Consider the following 27,384-nt stretch of genomic DNA (forward strand, 5'->3'; position numbering starts at 1 on the left):
GCAGTGGAGTGGTGGATGACATCAGCGTCCCTGCTGATGAAAAAGTGCCAGCGCTGTGTCACCCCCAAGCATGGGCTCCACTACACCACTGCTTATGATCCAAGACTGCTAATGGGTGGTAATCCTGACAAAGGGTTAATCTGTTATAGCAATAAAAACAAAGAGTCCTCTGTTACTTTTACAAGTTAAATGTAAGCTTTCATAGGCTGGATCCTACTTTGTCAAGGTATCCCCCCCAAGGTCACTGCAAATTCGATCCCCTGCTTTCTTTTAAGTCGTCTTTGCAATTCCACTAGACAGAATCAGTTTTTTAAAAAGAGTGTTACAGCTGCATAAAAATAAAGTCCGTGAAATCTGTAGAACAACATGAAGTGATGGTCTCTCCTGACTCTAGTACAATCCCACTTTTTAAAATGTTGATATTATAGACCATTCTGCAGTCATTCAGAATTTTTCTGTCTTTTTAAAATGCCTTTTTTCCCAGTGACCAAGGATTTTATGAATAAGTGATGTCTCGCTAGTCAACATGATGAATGTCAGGACATGGAGGGAATAGTTAAATAATTTGTTTTAACTGTTATGCATTTAAATTGTTATATTAGAGTGGATGTTCTTGCCTTCACTACCAATAAAAGTCAGTTTTTGAAGCAGAGCAACTTTTGTTATCTTGCAATATCCTGGATTAAACAAGTTATTAATAGAATGATAATGCAGTCCATCTTTTCCTCACATTTGTTCTTGATTTAAATACAAAATTCTTCATTTTAGTATTACAAGACACATGCTGAAGGTCATCTTAAAGACATCAGGATCTACTGTAAAAACCCCTTACCAAGTGATGCTAAATAAACGTTCTTGCAATAATATTAGCAGTAATAGATGAAGTGTAAGGTTTCATCCTCATGTAATAACTTGATAATTATTCTGATCAGCTAATATGATAATAGCTTATCAAAATATAACTATAATAACTCTAAAAATAAGTGAGAGGAATATACAGTGGTTCCAAATTTATGGTATTATACAGCCCCTTCTACAGCCTAACTGTTTAAGTACAGTCTTGGCTTCTGCACAACCTAACCAGTCTCTAATTTTAGCATATATTTTCATAAGAGTTCATAAACTGCTTAGAGACCTTATGATATCGACCAGTATATAAGTACTTTAAATAAATAAAACAGTCTTAAATTGGTTTAGAAGTCATCCCATAGTAGGGGAAATAGAAATGTAAGGTGGAGGGACTATGGATATCTAACAGACAATATTTAGCACATTAACAAGACTACTTTTCTCATGATTTTTTAGATAAAGTCTCAAGACCCCTCAAAAGACAAAGCAAGGACTGAAAAATATATGCTTACTTTGGGAACATAACTATAAATTAAGGCATTTCTGCAGCCCCAGTGGATGTCTCAGAAGTCTTGGAAGGCAAAACATGTGACTTGACAAGTATGCAAAACTAATATGTTTGCAAGATAAATTGGGTCTAAGCCTGTAACAACATTAAATACTGTTGAATGATCACAGCCTTAACAGGTCCCCCTATGACCCAAAAATCTTTTAGAAGTATATTATTCTTTGCGAGTTTCCTTTCACTTGTGGAAGCAGATATACTCTTGCACTTGATAAACATGTGTTTGTTTGGGACAGAGCTGATTCACACATGCAGGTTCATCACTTCATCATTCCTTGCATGTCTGAAGAGGCCAACGCCTGTATAGCATCACATATAAAAATATTCATTACCTTATAGCCGATGCAATGCTTTTCAACAGAGTCTGTTCACATAGACGAACTACATGTTAAGATGAACATACTTAATGCAAACAGCACCTTCAAAGGGCAAATATTAGCCACTTCAGGGGATTTGGGGCAGGAAGGAAGCTAGCACTAGACCCTGATCTGGATTGTCGTCGTCCCCCGCCCGCTACTTTTCCCTCAAAATAAAAGTGGCCATCACAAGAATGGGTGTTTTTTTTAAAGTGTAATTAACATAACGTAATGTGTAGATTGGCCTTCAGCTGCTACTAACTGAATGTAGAGAAATCTAGCACACAAAACAAGTGAGGTTAATTATTCAAAATACTAGAAACAAACATAGAAGTTATACAGAATTCAAAACTACAGGAAAATGGAACATCACATGTAACAGTCATAAAGTGGCTGTCTAGCCAGGTTATGAAGCATTCTCTCTCTCTGTCTCTCTCTCTGTCTCTCTCTCTCTCTCTCTCCATAAACAAGGTAAAGACCATATTCAAGAAGATGTGATTTGAGTCTATGAGACTAGTTAAGTTAGAGAGCTTCGGCTATTGGGTGGTATAGAAATGAAATAAATAAACAAACAAATAAATACAAATACAAATACACAACTGAGGAAGTCCAGATAAGTTAAAACCATTAAGAACCTTTGAACAATTAAAAATGCAGCTGAATTACAAACCGGTGGTGCAAAAGGGTTTTGTTGAAGAAAAGAGAATAACTGCTAGGTTTCAAGGAGAAACATGCAGAGCACTATCCATGTGAAATCACATGCACTCTGCATGTGAAATCAGGCATGCAGGAGGGGATCCTCACAGAGCTGAAAGAAACCCTTTCCCCTCCTTCCCTTTCCTTGTTGGCCCTTGGCAAGCCACATACCTCCCATAGTTAGGTCCAACCAGGCCATTCATTCCACTGCATCCCTGAGCATGGTGTTTCCCAAAGACAAATGAGCTGTATGCACAGCCCTGGGGAGAAGTGAATGTCCTAACGGGAGATGCATTTGGGCCTCCCATTGCAGATAATAGCCTGCCTACTGCATTTGTGCCTGCCTGGCTGAGGGCTGACAGGAAAGAAGGAAGGTGGGACGACGTCCTCTCCTGCACAGACGGTTCTGCACAGAAGAATGAATCATGCACTAAGATTCGATCCATCCAGGTGTGATGCAGAAGAGAGTCTCCCACAAGGTCTTCTTTGACCTGTGTGTTCATGAGCTGAGGGCCAAACTAGACAAACAGTTAAAAGCATCTTTGGATTTAATGTGCAGGTTAAAAAAAAAAATGGAAACAGCCTCAACTCTGGGGGGGGGGGGACTGTTCATTATTGGAGGACTGTTCATTGTTGGGATTTCCTCAGGAGGAAAAGAAGAATTTACCCCATTTCACCCCAGCTGTGGTCTTAAGAAAAATCCAAAGATGCTAATCCCTCATTAGCATTGGTATTTTTTTCATCTTCTCCCACTACATATATTGCCTTCACATGTGTGGAGCCAAGTGTCCTACATTACGGACAGTCCTCTCTTTTGGAGAGCTGTCAGAGGACAGTCCCCTGTTTGGAGGTATCCTCTGTTTGATGGGCTGTCCAGTTCAGGTCTGGCTTTATGTCAAAGAACCATAAGAAGGGGAGAGCAGAGGCCTTGAAGTTGCCTATCCACAGTTAGCACCTGCATAATCTTTCCCATTATGGTGGGGATTTAAATAAGTTATTATTTCTAAATTTGCACCTATACATATACATTTGCATTTTGGTGATGCATTCGCTCTTTTTTGGGAACACGTAACCAGCCACCCTATTCAGAAGAGGGATTTTCCTCTGGACTACAGCAGGGAAGAATGGGGTTAAATTCCTCCTTTATGCCTGGTGAGATCTTGATAATGATCAGTCCCTTTGATGCTGTTTGCATTTTTTAAAACCTGCAACTTTAAATGCAAAGGCACATGTAATAGTAAAGGCTAGTTTAGTCCTGAGCTGTTCATTCAACTTGTTAGCAACGTTGCTGAAAGATTCAGCAAAGAAAGCCTTACAATAATGACTCTGTAAGACGTAGAGTCCCCTTCAGGATCACTGCCTTGTTGTGGCGAAGGGGCTTGCATAACTCAGTGAAGCCATAAGCTATGCTGTGCAGGACCACCCAAGATGGACAGGTCATGGCAGAGAATTCTGACAAAATGTGGTCCACTGGAGAAGGAAATGGCAACCCACTCCAGTATTCTTGCCAAGGAAACCCCATGGAATGTATCACAAGGCTAAAAGATATGACGCCGGAAGATGAGCCCCTCAGGTCGGAAGGTGTCCAATATACTACTGGGGAAGAGCAGAGGGTATTTCCAAGTAGCGCCAGAAAGACTGAAGTGGCTGGACTAAAGCCGAAAGAACACTCAGCTGTGGATGTGTCTGGTGGTGAAAAGAAAATCCGATGCTGTAAAGAACAATATTGTTTAGGAACCTGGAATGTCAGATCAATGAATCAAGGTAAGCTGGAGGTGGTCAAACATGAGATGGCAAGATTGAACATCGACATCTTGGGCATCAGCGAACTAAAATGGACAAGCATGCGTGAATTTAATTCAGGTGACCATCATATCTACTATTGTGGGCAAGAATCCCTTAGAAGAAATGGAGTAGCACTCATAGTCAACAAAAGGGTGGGAAAAGCAGTACTAGGGTACAATCTTAAAAATGATAGAATGATCTCAGTATGAATCCAAGGCAAACCATTCAACATCACAGTAATTAAAATCTATGCCCCAACCACTGAGGCCAAAGAAGCTGAGGTTGATCGGTTCTATGAAGACCTACAACACCTTCTAGAACTAACACCAAAAAAAATGTCCTCATAGGGGATTGGAATGCTAAAATAGGAAGTCAAGAAATCACCAGGATAACAGGCAAGCATGGCCTTGGTGTACAAAATGAAGCAGGACAAAGGCTAATAGAGTTTTGCCAAGAGAACATGCTGATCATAGCAAACACCCTTTTCCAACAGCACAAGAGGCGACTCTACACATGGACGTCACCAGATGGTCAGTATCGAAATCAGATTGATTATGTCCTTTGCAGCCAAAGATGGAGAAGCTCTATACAGTCAGTCAAAACAAGACCTGGAGCTGACTGTGGCTCAGATCATGAGCTGCTTCTTGCAAAATTTCGGCTTAAATGGAAGAACGAAGGGAAAACCACGAAACCATTCAGGCATGACCTAAATCATATCCCTTATGAATATACAGTGGAGGTGAAGAATAGATTTCAGGGATTAGACCTGATAGACAGAGTGCCTGAGGAACTATGGACGGAGGTCCGTAACACTGTTCAGGAGGCAGCAACTCAATCCATCCCAAAGAAAAAGAAATGCAAGAAAGCAAAGTGGCTGTCTGATAAGGCTTTACAAGTAGCTGAGGAAAGAAGAGAAGCGAAAAGCAAGGGAGAAAGGGAAAGATATATTCAACTGAATGCAGAGTTCCAGACAATAGCAAGGAGAGACAAGAAGGCCTTCTTAAATGAACAATGCAAAGATATCGAGGGAAACAACAGAATGGGAAAGACTAGAGATCTCTTCAAGAAAATCAGAAATCTCAAGGGAACGTTTTGTGCAAAGACAGGCATGATAAAGGACAAAGAAGGCAGGGACCTAATAGAAGCAGATGAGATTAAGAAGAGGTGGAAAGAATACACAGAAGAACTATACAGGAAAGATCTTAATGTCCCTGATAGCCATGATAGTGCGGTCACTGAACTTGAGCCAGATATCCTAGAGAGTGAAGTCAAGTGGGCCTTAGGAAGCATTATTAACAACAAAGCTAGCGGAGATGACAGTATTCCAGTTGAGCTATTTAAAATCCTAAAAGATGATGCTGTTAAAGTGCTGCACTCAATATGCCAACAAATTTGGAACACTCAACAGTGGCCACAAGACTGGAAAAGGTCAGTTTACATTCTAATTCCAAAGAAGGGCAACGCCAAAGAGTGTTCAAACTACCGTACAATTGCGTTCATTTCACATGCCAGCAAGGTGATGCTCAAAATCCTACAAGCTAGGCTTCAGCAGTATGCGAACCGAGAACTACCAGAAGTACAAGCTGGGTTTCGAAGAGGCAGAGGAACTAGAGATCAAATCGCCAACTTTCGCTGGATCATGGAGAAAGCAAGAGAATTCCAGAAAAGCGTCTATTTCTGCTTCATTGACTATGCTAAAGCCTTTGATTGTGTGGATCACAACAAACTGTGGCAAATTCTGAAAGAGATGCGGGTACCAGACCACCTTACCTGTCTCCTGAGAAACGTGTACGAGGGTCAAGAAGCAACAGTAAGAACCAGACATGGAACAACCGAGTGGTTCAAAATTGGGAAAGGAGTACGACAAGGCTGCATATTGTCGCCCTGCTTATTTAACTTATATGCAGAGTACATCATGAGAAATGCCAGGTTGAATGATCACAGGTCGGAATTAAGATTGCCAGGAGAATTATCAACAACCTCAGATATGCAGACAATACCACCCTAATGGCAGAAAGTGAAGAGGATCTCAAGAGGCTGTTGTTGAGGGTGAAAGAGGAGAGTGCAAAAGCTGGTTTGAAACTCAACATTAAAAAAAGAAGATCGTGGCATCTGGCCCTATCACTTCCTGGCATATGGAAGGGAAAGAAATGGAAGCAGTGACAGATTTTATTTTCTTGGGCTCCAAGATCACCGCAGACAGTGACTGTAGCCATGAAATTAAAAGACGCTTGCTCCTTGGGAGGAAAACTATGGCAAACCTAGACAGCATAGTAAGAAGCAGAGACATCGCCTTGCCGACAAAGGTCTGTCTAATCAAAGCTATGGTTTTCCCAGTAGTAATGTATGGCTGTGAGAGCTGGACTATAAGGAAGGATGAGCGCTGAAGAATTGATGCTTTCGAACTGTGGTGCTGGAGAAGACTCTTACGAGTCCCCTGGACTGCAAGGAGGTCAAATCAGTCCATCCTAAAGGAAATCAACCCTGAGTGCTCATTGGAAGGACAGATACTGAAGCTGAAGCTCAAATATTTTGGCCACCTAATGTGAAGAGAAAAGTCACTGGAAAAGACCCTGATGCTGGGAAAGACTGAAGGCAAAAGGAGAAGGGGACGGCAGAGGATGAGATGGCTAGATAGCATCACCGATGCAATGAATATGAACTTGAGCACACTCTGGGAGAGAGCGCAGGACAGGAAGGCCTGGCGTGCTATGGTCCATGGGGTCACAAAGAGTCGGACACGACTGAACAACTGAACAACAACAAAAGACGTAGAGTGTGGTATATAAAACACAATTAAAGCTATAAACCAGGGAAGAAGTCATATACATTAGAAGCAAAAGAACAAAGCTGAAAAAATACAGGTGACAATGGACTCTGTAAATAATTACATCATAGAAGCAAATGGATCTTTTTTTATCATTCTGCCTGCCTGCCTACTCTGCGATATCAATGACTGCAGACATGGAGATGCAGAAACAAACTCTCAGCTACTCTACTTTCTTCTTGGTTCCTTTCTGCTAAAAATGCTCTGAGAAAAGCACAGGAAAGATTTTAAATGAGTATGTCCCACTAATAAACAGAAATAAGAGTTCATTATTTAATAACAGTAAGTAATTGTATATTCATTCTGCCTTCTCAGCATTTTAACTTATGCATTTACTTATATGTTTAATTTGTATGTTATCTGTTACAGAATGTATAATACATTGAGCAGGGAGTTGGCCTCAATGGTCTTATAGGTCCCTTCCAACCGTACTATTCTATGCTTCTATGAATATTCTATCATTCTACATTTTGAAGGATAGTGTCATACTTTTAATACAAACAAATGGACAAGCCTCTTTAACAAAAGTCCCATTGAAATTAAGGCTGCAATGCTATATCCATTTTCTTAGGAGTAAGACGCATTGAACACAATGGGACCTATTTCTGAACAGACATATTTACAGGGCCCAACCATCATTTTTGGGGCTCATGCTCCCCACCCCCTCCACATGCACACACATAATATAATCCCATCTTATATATACAATTTCATGAGTCATGAAAGAAAAGTTTCTGCCTCATTACTGAAATTACATTTTCTACATTTCTGAAATGACATTTTAGCCACATGGAGGCGTTTCTACCACGGCCGGTTTCTGCTGTTTCTGTTGGACATAACATCCAGCCAGAAGAAGATTCCCACAAAGCTTGCTGACTATATTGTAACTCTTTCGTTGGTCCTAATGAAGCTATTATTCTGTCAATGTTTCGCTTTTTTAGTTCTAATGAACCAACATGGCTGCAAACATTTTATAAACAAACCAATTCACTTTAAAGCTTTATTTTTCTGGCGTCCTTCATTGCAAAATCATGAATTATCTTCCCAAAGCCAATTTCTCTTGCATGTTCACACTCGGCAGACACAGTAGCTCATGAATGACCTAACCATTCTTGCCACATAGGAGAATACTTGGAATTTTTGATAAGCATTAGCTGGCTGCAGTTTATTTCAACTTCTGTCGCAGTCACTGACAGTGTGCAAAAAAATAAATAAATAATATCTATACAGCTATATGCACTGAAAATTAGTTGCAGATGTAAATCTAATTTAATAAGATGAGTAGAGGTAGTTCATATTCTCTTCCTCCTCTGTATTATAGCCAGATGTGGCAACATACAGTATACTCTGTGTGTGTGTGTGTGTGTGTGTGTGTGTGTGTACTCCCGCGGGCTTCCACTGTTGCTGGGATCAAACAATGCCTCTGAATATTATGCTGCTTTGTTTCACTGCAACTAGTCTTCCCCAATCTGGAGATTTCTGTCTCCTGGGAAAGCACAAACCTCTTTTCTTTTTCTCAGTCTACACATCCTTGTTTAACTGTGCAAGCACACATGCTCTGTTCTAGAAAAGGCCCTGGGCCAGTAACTCACTGTTCAGAAGGTTGCTTGATGGGCTCTAACTTGGCTTCTGATTGGCTCCAGCAAATCTCACAAGAGCAGGAACATAGATATAGGGAAATAAGTTTCCAGATATATCTTCAAGCATGATCTACAGTTTAGCCTCATTTTTTTCATGGTAATGCAGTTGCAACCTGGACCACCCTCCCGCAGATTTCTTGACCCCAGTAAAGTGTAACCCCACACCAAGCTTCAGCCCTGCATGTATGTGACTGTACTATATCTTTGCAATGTCAGAGAACTGAGGAGGTTCCAAGTCTATACCAGTGGCAGGCAGACATCAAGCTTGTGGGATCTACTTTGATTTTTACTAGAACCCCAAGATCCACCAACTGGATCCTGGTGCAAAAGACATGTGCTTAGAACGAAAGGAATTCTGAGCCCAGGAATTTGTTTTGAGTACCAGAACTGCTCAGAGTTCACAGTCCTTCCACTTCCACACAAAAATCGAGGACTGGTTACCTCAAACTTTCTTCATTTCAGCAGCATAATTTAAGGTGGGATGGAGTCATTTTGTTACAGCTATTGTTAATCAGTTGGTAGTCAGAAATCTTTGCCAATCTGCTGCATATCATCCAGAGATCTACCAGTAGATCCAGATCCACCTTCTGTACACCCCCTGGTCTATAACTGAGTGCAGTTGCTGGGTGCAGAAAGAAAGTTGACAACTTCTTCCAAATTTTTTAACCTTCCTTCGAAAGTCCTCAAATATTCTGGCCAGGCAAGAATAAAATTCACTTCCTATTTTTATTTAAGTGAAATTTAGTATCTACTCCCCATTTATGACTATCTTTGTTTTACTTGTCTCCTTTGTCAGTGGTTGACATAAGCGAGGGCCTTTAGCATGGACTGTGCGGGTGGCTGCAATGAAAACCTAAGTTTAATAATAGAATCATAGAATAGTAGGGTTGGAAGGGGCCTACAAGGCCATCGAGTCCAACCCCCTGCTCAATGCAGGAATCCAAGTCAGAGCATCCCTGACAGATGGCTGTCCAGCCTCGTCTTGAATGCCTCCAGTGTGGGAGAGCCCACCACCTCCCTAGGTCATTGGTTCCATTCTTGTATTGCTCTAACAGTCAGGACGTTTTTCCTGATGTTCAGCCAAGAATCTGGCTTCCTGTAACTTGAGCCCATTATTCCATGTCCTGCACTCTGGCATGATCGAGAAGAGATCCTGGCCTTCCTCTCTGTGACAACCTTTCAAGTACTTGAAGAGCGCTATCATATCTCCCCTCAGTCTTCTCTTCTCAAGGCTAAACATGCCCAGTTCTTTCAGTCTCTCCTCATAGGGCTTTGTTTCCAGTCCCCTGATCATCTTTGTTGCCCTCCTCTGAACCCTCTCCAGTTTGTCTGCATCCTTCTTAAAGTGGGGTGCCCAGAACTGGACACAGTACTCCAGATAAGGCCTAACCAGTGCTGAATAGAGGGGAACTAGTACTTCCCTGGATTTGGAAGCTATGCTTCTATTAATGCAGCCCAAAATAGCATTGGCCTTTTTTGCAGCCACATCACATTGTTGGCTCATATTCAGCTTGTGATCGACAACAATTCCAAGATCCTTCTCACTTGTCGTGTTGTTGAGCCACGTATCCCCCATCTTGTAACTGTGCATTTGGTTTCTTTTTCCTAGGTGCAGAACTTGGCATTTATCCCTATTCAATGTCATTCTGTTGTTTTCTGCCCAGCGCTCCAGTGTATCCAGATCACTTTGAATTTTGTTTCTGTCTTCCAAAGTATTAGCCATCCCGCCCAATTTTGTGTCATCTGCAAATTTGATCAGCATTCCCTGCACCTCCTCCTCCAAGTCATTAATAAAAATGTTGAAGAGCACTGGGCCCAGGACTGAGCCCTGCGGTACCCCATGTGTTACCTCTCCCCAGTTTGAGAAGGTCCCATTGATAAGCACCCTTTGAGTCCGATTCTGTAGCCAACTGTGGATCCACCGGATTGTTGTTTCATTTAGCCCAATATTCTCTGACATCATGAAAGTGGAATATATCTAACTTTAATTTTCAATTAGCAATGTATTATCTCCTCAATAATAGAACTCTTTACCTAAACCTTATTTATTTATTTATTAAATTTATTAATCGCCCATCAGTTTAAAACAATAAAATTCTACAATAAAAACATTTTCTAAAATACCCTAACCCACCCCAAATGCCTGCCTGAACAACCACATTTTTAATGCATGGTGGAAGCTCAGTAAAGAGGGGGCATGGCGGAGTTCCCTAAGGAGGGAGTTCCACAGAGTGGGGGCCACCACAGAAAAGGCCCTCTCCCTCGTCCCCACCAGTCTAGCTGTCCTGGCTGATGGGACAGAGAGAAGGCCATCCGAGGCTGATCTTGTTAAGCGGCCAGTCTGGTGTTGCTGGAGGTGCTCCTTAAGATAGGCTGGGCAGGAACCATATAGGGTTTTAAAGGTCAAAACCAACACCTTGAATTTGGCCCGGAAAACAACTGGTAACCAGTACAACTCCTTCAGCACTGGAGTGATGCGATCTCGCCAGTGGCTGCCTTTAATCAGGCGAGCCTCTGCGTTCTGTACCAGAACATTCCTCCTCTGTGGAATGGGGATAGTTCTACACATCACGTGGTTGTTGGTTGCATTAAAGGGTTGCAGTGAGTTGTGAAAATTTGACAACTGACTACTGTCAAGAAGAGCTAGTGGCAATTTGTTAAGGGTGCTTTTTATTTTTTGTTTTTGGCAGGATTTGCTTCCAAGATATCCCTCATGATACCTTGGAAGGCTTTCATGTCCTTGAACACCTTTCCCCCATCCTTGTAATTCATTCACTGATCTTCCCCTTATATGTTCCCCTTATATGTTCTGAAACTAAAGGCCTGATTTTTAACTTTCTGGGGGAAAAACATTTTAAATCAGACCCTTGAATTTTTCATCATATTCAGCAGCCTGTAGGATAATTTGTGATAACAGGCATGAAATATGACCAGATGCGGATACAGTAAATGAGGTAACCATAAGACAGTGTTGCATTACTCATCAGTGCAGGCTACAATATTTATGGAACTACAGACAAGTGTAAGCTCTCTGTATGTTCATTGAAATAAGCATACCCATTGAAAGACATAGAGCTGTTCAAGCCACAGCTGTTCCAATTTGATTTCTCTTTGTGTTATAGCTCTACATGAATTATAAAACTCAGGATAAAAGGATGCTTTCTTTTACTCTTTCCTGAAATGCAGTAGTGTTGTTTTATCAAATCCTACTGAATTTTCATTTCTCATGATATTTTAGCACTCTGTCATGCCTTCAGATCATATGTCAAGAGGGAAGAAAGTTTGTATATAAACCAGACTTTCATCAAAGTACATTAGCAAAAGTAATATAATATTTATATTACTTTGCTCCTAGGTATTTTATAATTTAGCAAATTAAAATGCTAACTTGCAAGAACATCTGGAACATTCACTTATAAGCTCTAATCTTCCAGAGGATTCTGAATTCATATATACCATTATGATTCTCAGCAAAGAGAAAGATCAGATTGGCATGACGTATCACTGAGCGATGGAAGGGAAAAGTGAAATAGAGCATTTCAGTTTAATTGAGGAGTCTCCAAACTCTTTTCACACAACTTTTCTTCTGAAATTCAAATACAATCTCCTTTTAGCTCCTCTTCATCCTCAGCCCTTGGTGGACCCTGACCAACATGTTTTGCAGTATGGCTGGATGGATCTGTCAGTTGTGGTTTCACCAAGGTTGCCAGGTTTTTTGAGGTCAAGTTCATTCTGTCCCTTTTCCAGATGGAAAAAAAAACTGAATGGAAATTTGTATGCATTAATGTATACAGGTTTTCTGCACATTTTTAAATATACTGATTTAGTCAATGCATCCGTTGACTTCGTTGTTGTTGTTCAGTCATTAAGTCATGTCTGACTCTTCATGACCCCATGGACCATAGCACGCCAGGCCTTCCTGTCCTCCGTTCTCTCCCGGAGTGTGCTCAAGTTCATATTCATTGCATCGGTGATGCTAACTAGCCATCTCATCCTCTGCCATCCCCTTCTCCTTTTGCCTTCAATCTTTCCCAGCATCAGGGTCTTGGAGCCCAAGAAAATAAAATCTGTCACTGCTTCCATTTCTTCCCCTTCTATATGCCAGGAAGTGATGGGGCCAGATGCCACGATCTTCATTTTTTTAATGTTGAGTTTCAAAACAGCTTTTGCACTCTCCTCTTTCACCCTCAACAACAGCCTCTTGAGACCCTCTTCACTTTCTGCCATTAGGGTGGTATTGTCTGTGTATCAGAGGTTGTTGATAATTCTCCCAGCAATCTTAATTCCGACCCGTGATTCATCCAACCTGGCGTTTCTCATGATGTACTCTGCATATAAGTTAAATAAGCAGGGCGACAATATACAGCCTTGTCGTACTCCTTTCCCAATTTTGAACCAATCGGTTGTTCCATGTCTGGTTCTTACTGTTGCTTCTTGACCCTCGTACAGGTTTCTCAGGAGACAGGTAAGGTGGTCTGGTACTTCCAACTCTTTAAGAATTTGCCACAGTTTGTTGTGATCCACACAATCAAAGGCTTTAGCGTAGTCAATGAAGCAGAAATAGACATTTTTCTGGAATTCTCTTGCTTTCTCCATGATCCAGCGAATGTTTGGGTGATTTGATCCAATGCACCCATTAACTAATATTTTGGAAATGTACACATTTTTCTTTGCATGTTTTTCAAACATACCATTCCCAGCATCCCCAATGGGGATTGATGATGTTTGCATAATTTCTGCTGGGGATGCTGGGTCTGGTAATCCCAGTTTCACCCTTGGCTCTAATGAGGCCCTAGAACTACCTGCTGCTACCTTTCTCACTGCCATCTCCCCTTTGTCTCAAATGTAAGTTCTTGGCCTTTGAAGCAGAGAAAGCATGAAGCAGCTCACAAGACCACAGTAAGTGCAACTTGCCCACCCCTGGTCAAATGCTTACAACCTCCCTAGCAAGAACTGGCCAACCAGATGCCTCTGGATGCTCACAGACAGGTCTGAAGATGTCTTTTCCTTGTTGTTGTCTCTGAATGTATAGCAATATTGGATAGCTAGCATTTAGGCAACAGATGTTCCAAACTACATTCCCATCTTTAGGCTCAGTGTCAGAGATTGGCATGGTCAGGCATCTTCTGATGGCCCAGTGGCCTGGAAGGGCCCATCAGCAACCCTGCTAACCCCATCATCGCTCCCCCTCAGTGCCATGCAGGCCCCTGTCTGGTGCTGCTGATCCTTGCTGCCACTGGCTCCAGTCACTCACCCCCTCCCCTTCACATGCTTACCTAGCAGCCACCTGCCCGTATGCAGGCACAGTAGCAGCTCAGTTCTCTCCTATCCAATAGTGCCACTGCCACCCTCTGGGAAAATGCATTGAGGGGAGCAGGGGGGTGATGTGGCAGCAGCAGCAATTAGCATCTCTGAACAGGGTCCCTGATGGTGGTGGCCCCTTACCCTTCGTCCTTGACATGTTTACCCGGTGAGTAGCAGTGGCGCCTTTGGATGGGAGAAAGTCAAGCCACTGGTCGGTTCTCATTCATTGCAGGCCGGCATTGCATTTTGGGCAATCTAAGATGGCTGCAGTTCACAGCTAGGGATGCTGGAGAAATCCAAAATGGACTAAAATGAGTTTGGATTTCTAAGAGTCTGACCTGTGGAATCCATTGCAGACCAGCCTCTTCAGGCTGTGCAGAGTCTGTGGACTTTCAGATCTTTTTTGTGCAAGTTTCTGCTGAGACTGGAAAATATATGCAGGGAAGAGTTGAATGGAATGGGGGACAACACACTAAACTTTACTAGTAACGTAAATTATGTAAATTGTTACAAACCCTCTTACAGAATTATTTATATTTACATACTTTTCCTCATAACAAAAAAAATATTGAATCCATCTGTGAATGAACTCTGGAACAAATGACACCACACAATTCACAAAACACACATGGGACATATTTAACAAAATCTGGACTTCCCTATTCACAACTGTTTGGCTCCGTCCCCTGTGAAAGAGCTGCCCCCACCTGGCAGGTAAACAAGTCCAGTGGGAGGGAGGGAGGGAGGGAGGGATGTGGCAGTAAGCAGCAACACTAGATGGGGGTCTCCATGGTGGCACCACTAACATCTGGCATTGGCCCTGACGAATGTCTAAGTTAGGGTCCGATTTTGATCAGGACTTCAGACCTTTCCATTCTTCCTCATTGTCTGAAATTCAGTAATGTCGATCACTCGTTATTTAATAATCATCTGTCATACAGTTAGAGCAGCAATCCCTAAACTAATTTGGCCATGGAACACTTTTGGCTTGAAATATATTTTTATTTATTTTATTTTTATAAATGAAATAAACAATACCAAAATTACCAACAACCTAATCAATACTTCAATTTCCCAACAGTACAATATTCTGATGAGGACACCACAATAACAAAGACAGAAGAAAAAAGAGGGGAAAAAGAGGAAAAGGGGGAAAAGGGGGAAAGGGAGGAGAAAGGAAGTGAAGAAAAGGGAAAAATTCCCTCCCCTCCCCTTCCCTCCCCCTCTCCCTCTCCCTTAAATAATTGAGTTTAAACTCCAACACCCCCCCGGTCTCTGATGCCATTCTATTTTTAAAAACTATATCTATAACCTTAACAATCTTACAGTTTAATAAACAATCTTACATTTCTATATCATATCATCAATCTTATATCAAAGAAACAGGGCTACAATTCATTCCCAAAAGCCTATATTATTAGTAATTATATATATATATATATATATATATATATATATAAATTAAAACTTAATATAAACCTTCAACCATCAGTAATATATTTTATACTAGATATATTATCTATTTTAAAATAAAAAATGTAAAGAAAAGCAAGAAAAAATAAAAGATGAAAGAGAGTACACCAATATAAATATAATCATTTATCTTCTGAATTAACCTGGATCATGTAGACTAAACACAAACAGTTAACAAAGCTTGTTTAAAGATTCCACTTCATGGGGTTGTAACAGAATTCTCATGCATCTTTACGTTAAGCCATGCCTCCGCCATTTCATGATTTAGAAACTTCTTCATCTGACCTTCAGACACAATACAAAGTGTAGCAGGATATTTTAAGTAATATTGTAAGTTCATTTGTTTTGCCATATTCTTTGCTTTGATAAATTGCCTTCTTTTATTTGCCACCTCTTTGATGTAGTCTTTGATGGAAATAACATAACTTTATCTTGTTTCCAGGAAAGCTTCCAGCCTCCCTTGCCAAACGCAGGATATAATTCTTTGTGGAGACTTTTGCAAATTGAGCTATGATCGTGTAATCAGTCCCTTTAGCATTTGGCACATGAAATGCCTGCTCAATATCAAGTAAATAATCAGATGGAATAGGGAGTATCTCATGCAAAAGTTTATTCACAAAAATAGGCAATTTTACATCATTAGGCAGATCTTTAATCCCAATAATACGTACATTGGATCTTTTCGTGAAGGCCTCCAGTTGAGATATTCTATCAGAGATATTTTTAAAACAAATTTGTGTTGTAGTTTCATTTCCTGCCATTCGGACTTTGAGCTCATTAATTTTCATCTCCATTTTTTGCTGTGACGCATTAATTAAATCTACAGCTCCTTGCAGGGCGGTGATGGAATTTTGGATTAAATCCAACCTTTTGACTTGTTCCGTAAATTGCAAAGATAAAGTCTTTATCAACATAAATAATTCCCCTACATCTTCTGTTTTATTTATTTATTTATTTATTTCATTTCTATACCACCCAATAGCCGAAGCTCTCTGGGCGGTTCACAAAAACTAAAACCAAACAACACACAATAAAACAATTTAAAATATATAGAACATTAAAACCACAATATAACAATACAACCACAATAAAACCTAGCAGCAGTACAGGAGTTTAAAATACAGATTTAAAACAGCAAAGATAAAAATTTAGAAAGCTAAAATGCCTGGGAAAATAAAAAGGTCTTCACCTGGCGCCGAAAGGAGTACAATGTAGGCGCCAGGCGAACCTCAGTAGGGAGCTCATTCCAGAGCTGGGGTGCCACAGCAGAAAAAGCCCTCCTCCTAGTAGCCACCCGCCTCACTTCCTTTGGCAGGGGCTCACGGAGAAGGGCTGCTGCTGATGATCTTTTCAACATTTTTGACACAAAGGATGCGGGGGGAGTAGATGCCAGCTCCTTTCTTCTCCTCAGCGCAGACGTGTTTCTCTCAAACAGATCTTACAGGTCCTCAGATGTTCTCAAATATTGTTAACATTTCTTAAATCATCCCTCAGAGATTGTTGATATTTCTCAAAGCATATATTATTATGGGACACATCAGCCCTGTTTTCTCCTATAAAATAGGAGTCTCAGTACAGCTTTTCGTGCTGGTAAAGCTCTGGGAAGATAGTCCTGGAATCCAGCCCCCCCACTATCTCGTGGGGGTTACTTTTCTCCAAGATGTTGTCCAGGGCTACTGCCTTGCCCCCCCTTTCAATTCCAGGGGGGAGATGAAAAGGTTTCTCAACCTTTTAAGAAGCTGTTTGAGAAAGCTCCCACAGAGGCCTGTGAGAAGCTGCCAGAGCTACATCAGTCCCAGCCGGAAGTCCGGGCTTGAAATATATTGATGGAACCCATACATGCCAGTCTGGGGTGGGGGTTTGTGGGGGTCTGGAATACCCCTTGGATAAAGGTGGTTTGGGGAAATTTTGGAGCAAAACAGATAGAGGAAATGAAGCCTTTTTCTTCTGCCAAGAATGCTGTTGCCCTTGGCATGGGGGTCAGGGAGGACTGCATCACCACTCAGGCTGTTTTTTGGCAGGGTGGATGCTTTCACACAATACAAGTTGATGGAGGAATCACTCCATTCACTTGCAGAGTGGAAAAATACTTGGGGGGGTGCCTCAACCTGGCCTTGCGGACACAGTGGCGCCCATGAATGCCATGTTGGAGACACCTGATCTAAATATTATTCAACTAAATATTTTTGATACATACATTTTTTTTTAAGTGGGGGGGGGGAATATCCCTAGCATCAATTTTTTTTCACGGAACTCCCAGTTACATTTCATGGAATATCAGGGTTCCACGGAACACATCTCGGGAAACACGGAGTTAGAGAATGCTGAGTGCTGAGAAGGTATTGACATTAAGAAAGGTGAAGAGAAATGCCATTGTCAAAGAATAATTCTACATTCACACACACCCTCCCTAACATTATGGGAAAAGGTCTTTTGTATAAAATACCTTCTGCAACCTGATTTTCAATCCCAGCCAACATCTTTTAGACTGTCATTAGCTTGCCAATGCTCTCCCACCCCTGATCCTTAAGACAGACTTGCTCTTTAAAAAACATGGTTGAACCCCCCTGCAATTGTTTTACAAAGCTCCAATATTTCCCTGGAGTTTAATTTCAAGAGTTTGAAGCCTTCTCTAAAAAGAAGTCGTGTTTACAGAAGTTGAAAGCAGAGCAAACATTGATCAGAAAAGAAAGGGAGATGTACTGCAAGTTCACTCAACCGTTGTGTCAATGAAATACTTGTACACAAGAAGCGATGCATCTCTCAACCTTCTCAGGAAGTGTCAACATTACAGCATTTGCTGATGAATTTATTCAGGAACATTTTGGATCAATTACCCTTTTTCTTTTTTCAAATAAGCCAATACAATAAAATCCATTGTCTTGGAAGGATGTCCAAGTTGGTTCACCATCCTTCGTTTTCCCTTCCTTTTTAATTTCTTCACATGTTTTCTCTATGATTCTGTCTTATCACAAAATATTATCATTTATGTTATATATAAATATTACAATTGAATTTGCAAGTGAATGTAAAGACATTAATAATATATTTCAACTTCATACTCACTTTAACATATCCTATTACTTCTTTCTACTTGCAAAATCCACTCCTCCCTTACCGACCTGTGTGCTTGGAACTGCTTTCCAGATAATCTGTGTGATGCTACCTTTCTCTCTTCCTGCCAGGGTTGGAATTCAGGGTAGGCCCTGCATACCTGCTTATCATTATCTTGGGGGTGCAGTATTTAACCTTTTACATGTGTTAGGTTAACAGAAGACAATAGAAATATTAAGAAAATTAGTATATACCAACTGTAAAATGGGTATTTTTTTCTACCTTGTCTTTTACCCATTTATAATATGGTGCATATATGCATTTTCCAGAGTTGGCCCTCCACAAACGGAAGGGCTCCTTCCATTGATGGAAGGAACTGGGGCCCAGTGTAGGCTTCCTGATGGACATTCTGGTTAAAATAATTTCAGTAGGCTGCAAATGGATTCCAATTTTTGACACGGTTTCACTGTATTCCTTCTTTCCCTGCCTTCCTGAAAACAAACAGTGCAATCCTATACATGCCTGCTCAAAAGTAAGTGCCACTGAGTTTACTCCCAGGAGAATGGGGTTTGTGGGGCAGTGAGACTCACCTGTGCTGGGAAGGGTGGCAGCTGCTCTTCTCAGCACAGGTGAATCCTGCCATCCAGCATCCCCCCCACACCTGTTTTCTCAGGTCAGAGATAATAGTGGGGGATGACCTCAGAGGCAAAGTTACAATGGCTGGGATTGCTTAGCTTGGAAAAAAGGCAACAGAGGTGTACAAAATTATGCATGGTATGGAGAATGTGGATAGGGAGACATTTTTCTCCTTCTCACATAATACTAGAACTCGGCGGCATCCCATGAAGCTGATGGGTGGGAGATTCAGGACAGATAAAAGACAGTACTTCTTCATACAGCACATAGTTAAACCATGGAATTTGCTACCACAAGATGTAGTGATGGCCACCACTTTGGATGGCTTTAAAAGGGGTTAGACACATTCCTGAGGGGAAGGCTATCAATGGCTACTAGTCCTGATGTCTCTATGCTACCTCCAGTATCAGAGGCAGTATGCCTCCAAACAGCTGCTGGGCAACATGGGCAGGAGGGTGCTGTTGCACTCATCTCCTGCTTGTGGGTTTCCTGTGGGCAGCTGGTTGGCCACTGTGTGAACAGAATGCTGGACTAGATGGACCCTTGGTCTGATCCAGCACAGCTCTTCCTATGTTCTTAGGGGATTCCTCCAGGGGGTGGGTCTTGGCACCTAAGCTCTTCCCCTGGAGGGACCACAAGGGGCTCTGTGGGTTGGACTGGGGTGCCCTATCAGCCAGATGAGGCCCACAGGGCTGTAAGTTCTGCACCCTTGCCATAGGCTTTCTATGGGTGCAGAATTCTGTATTGGAATGGCCTTTGGTCTGATTCAGCAGGGATAATCTAGCTGAAGCATTTTTTCTTAGCTAAACCCAAGACTAAACACAAGGATTAGAAGTTTGCTTTGAGAGAGAGAGAGAGAGAGAGAGAGAGAGAGAGAGATTTTGTTGGGTATCAAATTCAACATTGTGCATAATACTACATCTATGTCATGCACAAAGGCCTTGTAATAGTGGAGCTTATCTGCCAGAACATCCTTGCAGTTCCGGAGAAGGAGATACAACCAATGTTTCCTAAATGGAGCTTCCTTAAATTATCATTTAATTGCAGTCCCTGAAAGGTGGCATTTATATGCTTGCAAATATTAACTTTTTAAAGAAAGTTGGTATAATTTTCTCTTCAGGGGATGAAAGGTTTACCAATTGGAGGAAATGACAGCAATGTGAAGCAGGCATGTACTTTGCTGCTTTTAAGGTACTTAATTTGAATTCTTGGAGATCCTGGATGGGGAGAAAATAGTTTTCTATAATCTGACTCCCATTTTCTTAAGAGCTCAGTTTATTGAAGCATGTTATTCTGGAGGGATAGGCACAACAAGCAGAGCCACTGAGAGGTAAGGCAGATTAGCCCTGTTTGCATGATAGGGACCACCTAAGTGGGTTTTTTAAGTGATATGATCTGACAGCCAAGGTGGAAAATTTCAGCTGAGGAATAATGTGAGGGAGCTGAAAACTATTCAGAATTGTATGTGTTCACTCACTACCAAATGTCTGAAAAGGGGGGAATTATTCAAAGGGCCGCACTTTGCATGCAACAGGGTCAGGTGGTGCAGCTTTTCCTGGAATATATCACTTCAGCATACAGATGCTCAACCAAGGGGAATGCTCACACATGGGCAAACAGGATTTGCTCATGGAAAGGTGACAAGCCAGGTAGAAGGATTATTTGCCAAAGGTGGGCAGATAGTAGACTGTGGACCACTGGCCAGTTCCTGGTGGACCACTAAGTTCCTGTTGTTCAACTGGATTTTTGCACAGGATGCTAGGCTACATAGGCATTGCTCTCATCCAGAAAGGAACTTCTTATGTTCCTAAGCAAGAGTGCATATTCAGGAGCACTTAACACATATTAGGAAGCAATCCTATGCATGTTAAAGCAGAAAAAGTCTTACAACTTCCAGCATTCACCAGCCGGTATGGCTGGCTGGGGAATGCTGGGAGCTGTAAGACTTTTCTGTCTAAACATCCATAGGATTGGGCCCTTAGTTACTTAGTACATGTTACTACATGCTAGTTACTGAACACTAAATATTATTTACTTAACAGATACGTGTTACTTAAGTATTAATCAAATTTGTACATTTAAAACACATCAGTAGACCACGTTGATTTTTTTTCTTTTTTTAAATTTAGATCACAAAAGACTAGCTTTCTCCTAGTCTCAGCTGGAGCATGCGTTCACTCCCACCTCCGAACAACTTGTGATCAAATATGCATTGTAATGTGTGAAGTTGACACAAATTATCATTATTATTATCATCATATTACTTCTACATTATCATTTGTAGAAGTGATTAGTTCTATATGTGTTAACAAGCTAGCTTTGAGTGCAAACATTGTTTGTAGAAGAAACTGAAAAGGACAGATTTATCCATCCCTAAGAATCAGCTGCCATGCCTGGTTTGGGGCCATCTTGTACAAAGGAAGTGGCCTTATCCACAGTATTTGTCCATCTAGCCCAGTATTGTCTGCTCTGACTGGCAGAGGCTCTCCAGGGTCTTAGGCAGAGAAGGGTCTGTCTCATCCCCAGCTACTGATCCTTTTCAGTGGAGATCCTTGGGATTGATCTTGGGACCTTCTGCCTGCAAGCCAGGTGTTCTACCACTTGGCTATAGCCCCTCTCCCAGGGGTATGCACTACACCTTGTAGTTTGAGCACGTCGACTGCTACAAATATTACAGAGCGAGTCTTGAGGCCATCTTTATTGAAACCACTGCTTTCAAGGGGGGAAATATAGTATAACTCCAAAAGTTTAAAGTTCATAGTACCATTGTCATGAACTTTCAGAAGCAACAGGACACATTTCTAATTTGAGTTTGTTTGTAAGAATGGTCAGATTGGAGCCTGTTAATACAGGTCCCCTGCTTTGAAATAGCCCTTCCCCAGCCATGCAGATAATTTCTAATCTCTTCAGAAGCAAAGGCTTTAGTATAAACGATTGTGACTGCTTCACCTGCTGGTTTCATCCATGCTATCCTTTGCAGAGGGACACAACCTAATTTATTAGAATTCTGTACTGGAATGTTGTATGTAAGGGACTGAACACAGCTCTACAGCATTCTGAGCCACATTCATGCCAATTATTTTTAAATGTTGTTATTAACATTTTATTAAAATATTGTTGATTGTATACATAAACGATCCCGATTTCCCCTCCCCCTCTTTTCCCCACCTGTTTACTCCCGCTGTCCCCTCAGACACACAAACCCATACCCAATTTAAAATAAAAATACATAAAAATAAAGCTAAATAATTAAATAAAAAAGAAGACAAAGACATATATGTATTAAAAACATGCATTGTACAAAGCACTCCTGAGTTATAGCTAAAATCCTCACAATTGACACCTCAGCAGACTCAGGAATAACAACTTGTGTCAGAGATGCAAGTCCCTTATCATTGCTATAATGTTTCTCTTCAGTCCAACATCGCCTACAACACTGATAAGCTGATGCTTTGCACTTCATTATCAAGTTTAGCTATGCCCCTATACCTGCAACAATACCTAACATAAAGTAATTAAGTGAAAACGTATAGCAAGTCTCTTGCCATAAGCAAGAGCAAGTTATGGAACTCTTACAAACCCTTAACAAATGTTTTCTCATGTTACGATTGGTGCTACAAAGCCACATTCAGCATATCTTGCTTTCATTATGTTGTAGTGTGTGTGTGTGTGTGTTCGTGTGTGTGAGTGAAAGAGAGAGAGAGATTGAAAGATTTGTTATTGCAATGGTGTGGAAGCTGCTTCTTCTCATGCCAGCACAACAAATTCAGAAAGTATGAAATCATGTGGGCAGATCCAAGGACACTGGGCTTTTCCATTCAGTCCTCACTCAGGAGGACAATCGGGTGACTGGACCTACCCCACCAGCCTCATGATTCTTGGTGTCCACAGTGGTGTGACAAAACATTCTGGTAAACCAGTTCCTGCCCCACGGAGATGACATGTGAAGGGATCCTGAATTGTCTCATGAATAAGGTATTCAGGAAATGGGCCAGTATATGGCCATCTTATACGATCAGCTAACTGTCTTAAAAATATAGGTTGGATGGGTCCTGCAGAGTTGGAAAATTGCATAAATCAAGCAGTGATCGAAACATGAAATTTGCACAACTTCCCCCCATTCAATTTGCACATATTTCCTAAATTTACACAAATTTCTGCAATTTCCTCCATAGAATAAAGTGGTGCTGATTCAGTCTATGGGGGGAATTTGTGCAAATTACAAAATTTATGTAAAGGTAGGAAATTTGTGTAAATTTAGGAAATTTGCACAAATTGAACATGAGCACATGTTCAGCAATTTGCAAACATTTTGACAGATGCTTGCCTGTGATCTGTCACAGTTTGCTTTTGAAGCTGCAAACAGAGCGTGCTCCCATGTTTTGTGAGCAAAACCAAAGTTCTCATAAATCCCTATCCCAAACTAAGTGCCCTGTGATAGGACCCGGTTCTGTTGGAGGGCCATGACAGACTTACCTGCCAGGAAGCAGTGAACAGCAGCAGCACACTCAACTGCACCAGGTGTTTGGGTCAGGGTGCCATTTTAATTTAACACAGTGCACCTGATGTAGTGTCACTCTAGTGGGGCATTGTGGGAAATTGAAATGGCAGATAGACTCAGCTGTCTGGCACTATTCAGAGTCTAGGCCAGAATTTTGGACGGGAGGGCACCAGGGGTGTCAGTGATCAGCTGTGTTGGAGCCCAAGAAAGCTGTCCTAGGAAGCCAAGTGCTGATGAACATATTGTTGTTCAACCATGCCCAGTAGGTATATGAGATTGGGGCAGAAGGTTGGGTATTGATGAGATGCATACTCAATAGCTTTTCCTTATAAGGAGATAGGATAATGTGTTCTGCCTCAACTACAAGCTCTTAATAGGGCAGAAGTATACATTGTACCCAATATAGAGCTGCCACTGAAATGGCATCCTTGCAATCAGTTCTCCCTTTCATTTATGCGATGTTGTGACATCATCACATTTCTCCACTGTTGCCAGCAGTGCTATAATGGGGGCAGTGAAATGCATAATATATGGATGTCATGGCATTGGGTAAAGAATCTACACATTACAGGGAGAGGGGAAAGAACTCAATGCAAGGATTTCTGTAGCAGCCACATATTGAGTGTAACGAAGGGAGGTATGAAAATTTCATTTCAGTTTGCAAATCTCTCAAAAACACCCTGTTCACAAAGGCTAACATGAATGGGATTCTATGAAAATGTTCACAAATTCTCAAACTTTGTGTTTTAGTAATTATTTTGATAAAGCATTTCGGTCAGGACCCAAAGAGGATTGAGGCATCTTTTTCTTTTCTTCTGATCTTATTAGATTTAAAAATTTACACCCAACTTTTCCTTTGTTGTTGCTGTTTATTCACTCAGTCGCTTCCGACCCTTTGTGACTTCATGGACCAGCCCATGCCAGAGCTTCCTGTCAGCTGTCGCCACCTCCAGCTCCCCCAAGGTCGAGTCCATCACCTCCAGAATATCATCCACCCATCTTGCCCATGGTCGGCCCCTCTTCCTTTTGCCTTCCACTTTCCCTAGCATCAGCATCTTCTCCAGGGTATCCTGTCTTCTCATTATGTGGCCAAAGTACTTCAGTTTTGCCTTTAATAATTCCCTCAAGTGAGCAGTCTGGCTTTATTTCCTGGAGTATGGACTGGTTTGATCTTCTTGCAGTCCAAGGCACTCTCAGAATTTTCCTCCAACACCACAGTTCAAAAGCATCTATCTTCCTTTGCTCAGCCTTCCTTATGGTCCAGCTCTCGCAGACATAGGTTACCCAGGGGGAATACCATTGCTTTAACTATGTGGACCTTTGTTGTCAGTGTGATGTCTCTGCTCTTAACTATTTTATCAAGATTTGTCATTGCTGTCCTCCCAAGAAGAAAACATCTTCTGATTTCCTGGCTGCAGTCAGCGTCTGCAGTAATCTTTGCACCTAGAAAGACAAAGTCTGTCACTGCCTCCACATTTTCTCCCTCTATTTGCCAGTTCTCAATCAAGCTGGTTGCCATAATCTTGGTTTTTTTGAGGTTTAACTGCAACCCAGCTTTTGCACTTCCTTCTTTCACCTTGGTCATAAGGTTCCTCAGCTCCTCCTCACTTAAAGCCATCAAAGTGGTATCATCTGCATATAATTTAAAGTGGCCAAGGGTGCAGTGCTGGGAGTTGTAGGGCTATTTTTCTGTCTAAACATGCATATGATTGTAGCTTAACAGTATTTTGTTTTACAAACAATAAACATCAAATGTGTACTTGAAAAATGCGAAACTTTCTCAAACTGCACAACATTCTCAAAACGTGCAAATTTTAAATCACCTATGCTTTAGTCGATGGGAAAGAATTGTGCAATTTTGGAAATTTGTGCAAATTTTGGATTTTTTTGTGTCATTTTCACATTTGATAGCTGTCCATTTAGCCCAATTTTCCTGTTTGTGCAAAACAAACAGCGATCACAAATGTGAGTGCAAATCGAGGAGAGACAAGCAATGAGCTGATGTTCAGAGAATCTTGGCAAGGTCAAACATCGCTCATTTGCCCATCCCTAGTGTAATGCATAAACAGACAGTCTTCGAGGACAGGCTCACATCGACTGTATTAAAAGTATCCCATCATACAAAAGAAATCAAGTAGAGATCAGATCAAGATACAGTAACAGCCAGGCCCAACCTACCAAGTAAATCAATTTCCATGTGTCCAACTGGAAGATGTGTATGTATAAACAGTGGAGTTGCAACTCGCGGGATTATTGCCAGCAATGAGAGATTAATGCCACACTAGCATCATTCAGGGAAGTCAACAGATATTTGAAAACATTGGTTGAATCAATATTTAGGGAAATTGGGATCTGGGCTCATCATTGTCCCTAACTTTTCTTCTCCACAAAGAGCATAAGAAGAGACTGAAAGACTGCTCAGTCTGGTGTGGTAGATTATCTCTGTTTGGAGCCTCAGAGTGAAATTCTCAGCAGACCACTGGCTGGAAATAGCCAGCTCCGATGAATCATTTTGATGCTCCAGTCAATGAGTTCTTCGTGGCATCAGTCTGACAAGTAGTAAACTTACTTGCAGCTTATCCCTTACTATCTCCTGTTGGTCAATGCCTGAATGGACAAATATACACTTTAAATGCACAACTCTTGATTTGTTGCATTGATCCCCAATAGTCTGTTTTATAGTCTGTGCTGCTTCTCAGTCGGTGGGCTAGAAATCTCTAGCAGATTTTGTCTTTCAGGTTTTCTACAAAGAATAGCAATTGCTTTACAGCAGCTGTGTGGGGGAAAGATACAAGCTGTGATCCCATGCAACCATGGCTGACAATTTTTAAGTGACCTGAAGACTTCTGTTGTAAGCCAGAAAAATGAAATTAACAATTTATGCATCCATTTTAAAATAAGTTTCTAGCCCTCAGGATTGCAGAGAAAATTGTGTCTTTGATCTTCTGGGTTAGTGGGCTTTTTCAAGCTTCTAACAGGCAGCTGAATCAGACTTTAGATTAATGTGTGTGAGGTCTTGCATCCAATGGTGTCCTTCTACTGGCAGAAAGCCTCAGAGAAAGGCTGTTCCTATACTAGCAGAAGAGTGCTGCATGAGAAAATTGACCCAAATTCAAAACAATTGTACTGTTTTCACAATACAGCTGTAGGGAAAGGGCTGTAGGCTAGTTGTAGAGTGATAGAATGCCTGTTTTTATGTCTTTACATTTTGGGGTTTTTTTAAGGGAACTGTCGCTAACATTTTTATTTCTTAGCAGAATTGGATGAAATTTGCAGCCATAATTGCCCCTTCTGAGGGGATCAAGTCTGCCCCTTCTGAATGGGGCTTTGTGCAACAAAAGCCTTTACTGTTCAGGGGTTTCTTAAAAAAGGATGTGTCTATCCCCCTACATTTTTCTGTGGGCAATTGTGAGGAAATTAGCATACAGCATAGAGATGGTTCTACTTAAGAAACCCGAAAAATCAGGATAGATGCAGCATTTTTTGTGGAAAGGGAATGCTCACTTCCCCTTACCCTTCTCCATCAATTTTTTTTTGCGGGGGGGTGGGGGCGTAATTTTTATGAAAATGGTATACGTCATATACGTATCCCCAGGCAAGAAACCTGCAGCATTTCAGAAGGATAGGTGCAGGGACTAACGAGTTATTCTGATGAAAAACAGTGTTAGTTTTCCTTGTTCTTTGTTCAATTGGCACCA

The sequence above is a fragment of the Heloderma suspectum genome, chromosome 3 (genome assembly GCF_057233095.1).
Source record: "Heloderma suspectum isolate Gila_16-S chromosome 3, 16-S_ref, whole genome shotgun sequence".
In the NCBI taxonomy this organism is placed as follows: Eukaryota; Metazoa; Chordata; class Lepidosauria; order Squamata; family Helodermatidae; genus Heloderma; species Heloderma suspectum.